Genomic DNA, 8,469 nt, shown 5'->3' with positions numbered 1-8,469 from the left:
CTCTGGACTAAACAAAGTGTGCGCGGATCTAAATTGTATGTATGTATATATACATACATACATATACACACTTTTGAATATATATATATATATATACACATATACACACACACACTTTTGAATATAAATATATATATATATATATATATATATATATATACACACACTTTTGAATATATATATATATATATATATATATATATATATATATATATATATATATATATATATATAATTTTCAGGAATCGGGTATACAGGTGCGCTGGTGTGTAGCTCAATGTCTTCTGTGATAGTTGGATAAAATCCCAGTCCACAGATGCCACCTCTGGGCTGTAGCACAGGTAGTCCTTATTCTACCGCTGCACCTCTCCAAAGAATTGCTCCGGACTTCTGGAGAAGATGAGATTCTGAATACAAAGAAGGAGAGTGTGCTCATCGTGCAAATTATTATTAATAAAGTTTAAAACAGTATCTCAGTACAGGTAACTCATGTGAATGAGACTCGTACCATGTAACAAACGGTGTGGGCTAATTACCACATGATATAATACAATTCCAATCACGCAAACTGCATACCACTGCCCAGGACCTCACACCGCGCCGCCGGCTTTCAGCTGCAGCCATGACTCATCGGGACACCGCGCTAGGGGAACCGGCTGGAACAGAAGCTTGTTGGAGAAGCAGAGCATCTGACAGGGCATGCTTCAACGCGTTTCGTATCACACTTTGTCAGGAAGATGGCCTGCCAGACGCAGCACCTGGTTTATATAGCCAGAGTCTTCCATAGAATAGCCACCTTCTACTAATTGTCAGGACAGCTAAAACATAGTGGGGGTAATTCCAAGTTGATCGCAGCAGGAAATTTTTTAGCAGTTGGGCAAAACCATGTGCACTGCAGGGGGGGCAGATATAACATTTTCAGAGAGAGTTAGATTTGGGTGGGTTATTTTGTTTCTGTGCAGGGTAAAATACTGGCTGCTTTATTTTTACACTGCAATTTAGATTGCAGATTTAACTCACTACACCCAAATCTATCTCTCTCTGGACATGTTATATCTGCCTCCCCTGCAGTGCACATGGTTTTGCCCAACTGCTAACAAAAATCCTGCTGCGATCAACTCAGAATTACCCCCAGTATCCTTCAACAGCTTGTGATCAAAAGGAAAACACTTTCCTTAAAAATAAATATCAAATACATGATTTACATCATAATGAAAAACATAAAAATATACATACATAATTGCCAAATAATATATCAGTAAAAAAAAAGGATATAATTAAGTAAATATACACAGACTATCTTTTCATCATAACATCTGTCAACACTAAGGCAGCAAAGTACGTTGCTCACAACACTATTATTCAAATACCTGACAGTGTTTGGTACTTCCAGACATAGCAAAAACATCTGTAGCATTTTTAACCAGTTTCACAGGCACAATAGCTTTTAGACACAATAGATACTTTTTATTACATAGCCGTTACTATTGTGGCTGATCCATATTACTCAGCGCATTCAACAAAGTAAAAGCAGTAATACAGAGGTAAGGATAATCGTACAACTCAGACAATGATCCATGATTCTAGAACATTTTTTAAGAGGGTTCATTAGTACAGTTTTACATACTCTAATCATTTTAAAGGGAAACACACCTCTAGAAAAGCCAGTACTTATCTTTCCCTAATAAACGGAGTAATTTCATAATTGTCATTTAACCGCCTATTGATCAGAGTATCAAGCGAAAGACTCCAGAGAGTCTCACATTTAAGTAGTTGTTCCTCCCTATTACCGCCATCTTTGCTGGTGGCCACATGTTCAATCCCTATAAATCTCAACAAATTTGGGTCCGCATTGCGGCATACAGCAAAGTGAAGTGGGATACTATGATTCAGAAACCGGTTCTTTATATTACGAGCATGTTCTATGATTCTGATTTTTAGCCCTCTTATTCTTGCCCACGTATCTTAAACCACATGGGGCCTAATTCAGAGTTCATCGCAGCAGGAAATTTGTTAGCAGTTGTGCAAAACCATGTGCACTGCAGGGGGGGGGGGGGGCAGGTATAACATGCACATAGAGCGTTAGATTTGAGTGGGGTGTGTTCAAACTGAAATCTAAATTGCAGTGTAAAAATAAAGCAGCCAGTATTTCTCTTACGTCCTAGAGGTGGACGTATATATATTCAGAAGTCGCAGTACACCCTTTTGATTCAAAAATTGTGCAGAATGGGAAAACTGACTTAGATTCAAGATGACCAATTTTCAAGATGGCGCCCATGTCCGGTACATACTCTAAAAGAAAGCCCACCTCACCCATACCTTACTGGAGTATTCAGTTTTCTAATTTCCTGCACAGTTTTTGAAACAAAAGGGTGTACGGTGACTTTTGAATATATATATTTTTTGACAAACCTGAGGTAGCATCAGATATCATCATGTACTGTCGTTACATTGATGATTTACTTATCTTATGGAAGGGTACCCAGGAACGCTTAGTTGAGATCATTGAGACACATAATAGCTGTAACCATCCGGTCAAACTCACATATAATATGAGGATGCAGTCAGTGGACTATTTGGATGTTAAAATCTCCATTATTGATGGATGTATTCACACATCCATTTACAGTAAACCCACTGACAGGAACAACTTATTACACTACTCAAGTTTTCACCCAACTCAGCTTAAACGTGGTTTGCCCTACTCACAGCTACTGAGGGTTCGCCGTATTACGTCTGACCCTGTGGTAGCTGAGACTCAAATGAACAGTATGATCGAGAAATTTCTAGCTAGAGGTTACCCAGCAGCTTTACTCCATCAAGCAAAACTTAAAGCTTTAGCTATTGATCGTCCACAATTGTTACAGGCTAAAACTAAAGTATCAGATGAGAAAGGGATCTTCCCATGGGTAGGTCAATTTAGCCCCACTAGCAGTGGCATTAATCACATATCCAAGAAATTATGGCATATCATTCAGTCTGATCAAGAGCTAAATCTTAGCCACACTAAACTAATGTCATGCTATACAAGACGACGTAACATCAGAGATATGCTGGTTAAAGCAGATTTCTCTGACGTCCTAAGTGGATGCTGGGGACTCCGCCAGGACCATGGGGATTAGCGGCTCCGCAGGAGACAGGGCACAAAAGTAAAAGCTTTAGGATCAGGTGGTGTGCACTGGCTCCTCCCCCCATGACCCTCCTCCAAGCCTCAGTTAGATTTTTGTGCCCGGCCGAGAAGGGTGCAATCTAGGTGGCTCTCCTAAAGAGCTGCTTAGAGTAAAAGTTTGTTAGGTTTTTTATTTTCAGTAAGTCCTGCTGGCAACAGGCTCACTGCTACGAGGGACTTAGGGGAGAGAAGTGAACTCACCTGCGTGCAGGATGGATTGGCTTCTTAGGCTACTGGACACCATTAGCTCCAGAGGGAGTCGGAACACAGGTCTCACCCTGGGGTTCGTCCCGGAGCCGCGCCGCCGACCCCCCTTGCAGATGCCGAAAAGTGAAGGTCCAGAAACGGCGGCAGAAGACTCTTCAGTCTTCATAAGGTAGCGCATAGCACTGCAGCTGTGCGCCATTGTTGTCAGCACACTTCATAGCAGCGGTCACTGAGGGTGCAGGGCGCTGGGGGGGGGGGCGCCCTGGGCAGCAATGATAGTACCTTATTCTGGCTAAAAATACATCACATATAGCCCCTGGGGGCTATATGGATGTATTTAACCCCTGCCAGGTCTCAGAAAAACGGGAGAAGAAGCCCGCCGAAAAGGGGGCGGGGCCTATTCTCCTCAGCACACAGCGCCATTTTCCCTCACAGAAATGCTGGTGGGAAGGCTCCCAGGCTCTCCCCTGCACTGCACTACAGAAACAGGGTTAAAACAGAGAGGGGGGGCACTTATTTGGCGATATATATATATATATATATATATATATTAAAATGCTATAAGGGAAAAACACTTATATAAAAGGTTGTCCCTGTATAATTATAGCGTTTTTTGTGTGTGCTGGCAAACTCTCCCTCTGTCTCCCCAAAGGGCTAGTGGGGTCCTGTCCTCTATCAGAGCATTCCCTGTGTGTGTGCTGTGTGTCGGTATGTGTGTGTCGACATGTATGAGGACGATGTTGGTGAGGAGGCGGAGCAATTGCCTGAAATGGTGATGTCACTCTCTAGGGAGTCGACACCGGAATGGATGGCTTATTTAAGGAATTACGTGATAATGTCAACACGCTGCAAGGTCGGTTGACGACATGAGACGGCCGGCAAACAAATTAGTACCTGTCCAGGCGTCTCAAACACCGTCAGGGGCTGTAAAACGCTCATTTACCTCAGTCGGTCGACACAGACACGGACACTGACTCCAGTGTCGACGGTGAAGAAACAAACGTATTTTCCTTTAGGGCCACACGTTACATGTTAAGGGCAATGAAGGAGGTGTTACATATTTCTGATACTACAAGTACCACAAGAAGGGTATTATGTGGGGTGTGAAAAAACTACCTGTAGTTTTTCCTGAATCAGATAAATTAAATGAAGTGTGTGATGATGCGTGGGTTTCCCCCGATAGAAAATTATTGGCGGTATACCCTTTCCCGCCAGAAGTTAGGGCGCGTTGGGAAACACCCTTTAGGGTGGATAAGGCGCTCACACGCTTATCAAAACAAGTGGCGGTACCGTCTCCAGATAGGGCCGCCCTCAAGGAGCCAGCTGAGAGGCTGAAAAATATCCTAAAAAGGTATATACACACATACTGGTGTTATACTGCGACCAGCGATCGCCTCAGCCTGGATGTGCAGCGCTGGGGTGGCTTGGTCGGATTCCCTGACTGAAAATATTGATACCCTTGACAGGGACAGTATTTTATTGACTATAGAGCATTTAAAGGATGCATTTCTATATATGCGAGATGCACAGAGGGATATTTGCACTCTGGCATCAAGAGTAAGTGCGATGTCCATATCTGCCAGAAGATGTTTATGGACACGACAGTGGTCAGGTGATGCAGATTCCAAACGGCACATGGAAGTATTGCCGTATAAAGGGGAGGAGTTATTTGGGGTCGGTCCATCGGACCTGGTGGCCTCGGCAACAGCTGGAAAATCCACCTTTTTTACCCCAAGTCACATCTCAGCAGAAAAAGACACCGTCTTTTCAGCCTCAGTCCTTTCGTCCCCATAAGGGCAAGCGGGCAAAAGGCCAGTCATATCTGCCCAGGGATAGAGGAAAGGGAAGAAGACTGCAGCAGGCAGCCCATTCCCAGGAACAGAAGCCCTCCACAGCTTCTGCCAAGTCCTCAGCATGACGCTGGGGCCGTACAAGCGGACTCAAGTGCGGTGGGGGGTCGTCTCAAGAGTTTCAGCGCGTAGTGGGCTCACTCGCAAGTGGACCCCTGGATCCTACAAGTAGTATCCCAGGGGTACAGACTGGAAATTCGAGACGTCTCCCCCTCGCAGGCTCCTGATGTCTGCTTTACCAACGTCTTCCTCCGACAGGGAGGCAGTATTGGAAACAATTCACAAGCTGTATTCCCAGCAGGTGATAATCAAAGTACCCCTCCTACAACAAGGAAAGGGGTATTATTCCACACTATATTGTGGTACTGAAGCCAGACGGCTCGGTGAGACCTATTCTAAATGGGAAATCTTTGAACACTTACATACAAAGGTTCAAATCAAGATGGAGTCACTCAGAGCAGTGATAGCGAACCAGGAAGAAGGGGACTATATGGTGTCCCTGGACATCAAGGATGCTTACCTCCATGTCCCAAATTGCCCTTCTCTCCAAGGGTACCTCAGGTTCGTGGTACGGAACTGTCACTATCAGTTTCAGACGCTGCCGTTTGGATTGTCCACGGCACCCCGGGTCTTTACCAAAGTAATGGCCGAAATGATGATTCTTCTTCAAAGAAAAGGCGTCTTAATTATCCCTTACTTGGACGATCTCCTGATAAGGGCAAGGTCCAGAGAACAGTTGGAAGTCGGAGTAGCACTATCTCAAGTAGTTCTACGACAGCACGGGTGGATTCTAAATATCCAAAATCGCAGCCGTTTCCGACGACACGTCTGCTGTTCCTAGGGATGGTTCTGGACACAGTCCAGAAAAAGGTGTTTCTCCCGGAGGAGAAAGCCAGGGAGTTATCCGAGCTAGTCAGGAACCTCCTAAAACCAGGAAAAGTGTCAGTGCATCATTGCACAAGAGTCCTGGGAAAAATGGTGGCTTATTACGAAGCGATTCCATTCAGCAGATTCCACGCAAGAACTTTTCAGTGGGATCTGCTGGACAAATGGTCCGGATCGCATTTTCAGATGCATCAGCGGATAACCCTATCTCCAAGGACAAGGGTGTCTCTCCTGTGGTGGTTACAGAGTGCTCATCTTCTAGAGGGCCGCAGATTCGGCATTCAGGATTGGATGCTGGTGACCACGGAGGCCAGCCTGAGAGGCTGGGGAGCAGTCACACAGGGAAAAAATTTCCAGGGAGTGTGATCAAGTCTGGAGATTTTTCTCCACATAAATATACTGGAGCTAAGGGCAATTTACAATGCTCTAAGCTTAGCAAGACCTCTGCTTCAAGGTCAGCCGGTATTGATCCAGTGGGACAACATCACGGCAGTCGCCCACGTAAACAGACAGGGCGGCACAAGAAGCAGGAGGGCAATGGCAGAAACTGCAAGGATTTTTCGCTGGGCGGAAAATCATGTGATAGCACTGTCAGCAGTGTTCATTCCGGGAGTGGACAACTGGGAAGCAGACTTCCTCAGCACAACCTCCACCCGGGAGAGTGGGGACTTCATCGGGAAGTCTTCCACATGATTGTGAACTGTTGGAAAAGACCAAAGGTGGACATGATGGCGTCCCGCCTGAACAAAAAACTGGACAAGTATTGCGCCAGGTCAAAAGACCCTCAGGCAATAGCTGTGGACGTTCTGGTAACACCGTGGGTGTACCAGTCGGTGTATGTCTTCCCGCCTCTGCTTCTCATACCCAAGGTATTGAGAATTATAAGACGTAGAGGAGTAAGAACTATACTCGTGGCTCCGGATTGGCCAGGAAGGACTTGGTACCCGGAACTTCAAGAGATGCTCACAGAGGACTCATGGCCTCTGCCGCTAAGAAGGGACTTGCTTCAGCAAGTACCATGTCTGTTCCAAGACTTACCGCGGCTGCGTTTGACGGCATGGCGGTTGAACGCCGGATCCTAAGGGAAAAAGGCATTCCGGAAGAGGTCATTCCTACCCTGGTCAAAGCCAGGAAGGAGGTGACCGCACAAGATTATCACCACATGTGGCGAAAATATGTTGCGTGGTGTGAGGCCAGGAAGGCCCCATGAAGAAATTTCAACTCGGTCGTTTCCTGCATTTCCTGCAAACAGGAGTGTCTATGGGCCTCAAATTGGGGTCCATTAAGGTTCAAATTTCGGCCCTGTCGATTTTCTTCCAGAAAGAATTGGCTTCAGTTCCTGAAGTCCAGAAGTTTGTCAAGGGAGTACTGCATATACAACCCCCTTTTGTGCCTCCAGTGGCACTGTGGGATCTCAACGTAGTTCTGGGATTCCTAAAATCACATTGGTTTAAACAGCTCAAATCTGTGGATTTGAAATATCTCACAGGGAAAGTGACCATGCTGTTGGCCCTGGCCTCGGCCAGGCGAGTGTCAGAATTGGCGGCGTTTGTCTCAAAAAAAGCCCATATCTGATTGTCCATTCGGACAGGGCAGAGCTGCGGACTCATCCCCAGTTTCTCCCTAAGGTGGTGTCAGTGTTTCACCCGAACCAGCTTATTGTGGTACCTGCGGCTACTAGGGACTTGGAGGACTCCAAGTTGCTAGATGTTGTCAGGGCCCTGAAAATATAGTTTCCAGGACGGCTGGAGTCAGGAAAACTGACTTGCTGTTATCCTGTATGCACCCAACAAACTGGGTGCTCTTGCTTCTAAGCAGACGATTGCTAGTTGGATGTGTAGTACAATTCAGCTTGCACATTCTGTGGCAGGCCTGCCACAGCCAAAATATGTAAATGCCCATTCCACAAGGAAGGTGGGCTCATCTTGGGCGGCTGCCCGAGGGGTCTCGGCTTTACAACTTTGCCGAGCTGATACTTGGTCAGGGGCACACCCTGACTGAGGAGGACCTGGAGTTCTCTCATTCGGTGCTGCAGAGTCATCCGCACTCTCCCGCCCGTTTGGGAGCTTTGGTATAATCCCCATGGTCCTGACGGAGTCCCCAGCATCCACTTAGGACGTCAGAGAAAATAAGAATTTACTTACCGATAATTCTATTTCTCGTAGTCCGTAGTGGATGCTGGGCGCCCATCCCAAGTGCGGATTGTCTGCAATACTTGTACATAGTTATTGTTACAAAAATCGGGTTATTATTGTTGTGAGCCATCTTTTCAGAGGCTCCGCTGTTATCATGCTGTTAACTGGGTTCAGATCACAGGTTGTACAGTGTGATTGGTGTGGCTGGTATGAGTCTTACCCG

General features: G+C 45.9%; 1 long non-coding RNA gene across 1 annotated transcript in view; it reads right to left on the bottom strand.

The window, feature by feature from the left end:
* Positions 1-223: 223 nt before the first annotated feature.
* The window catches only part of LOC134911464 (uncharacterized), a 93,897-nt gene continuing 85,651 nt past the window's right edge, over positions 224-8,469 (bottom strand). Inside the window, exon 5 of the long non-coding RNA XR_010176596.1 lies at positions 224-407. This is a non-coding gene — a long non-coding RNA (uncharacterized LOC134911464). The remainder of the gene's footprint in view (positions 408-8,469) is intronic.

This window comes from Pseudophryne corroboree, chromosome 4 (genome assembly GCF_028390025.1).
Source record: "Pseudophryne corroboree isolate aPseCor3 chromosome 4, aPseCor3.hap2, whole genome shotgun sequence".
Lineage (NCBI taxonomy): Eukaryota > Metazoa > Chordata > Amphibia > Anura > Myobatrachidae > Pseudophryne > Pseudophryne corroboree.
Note: the sequence above shows the minus strand (reverse complement) of the source record. Positions and strands in the feature narration are given on the sequence as shown.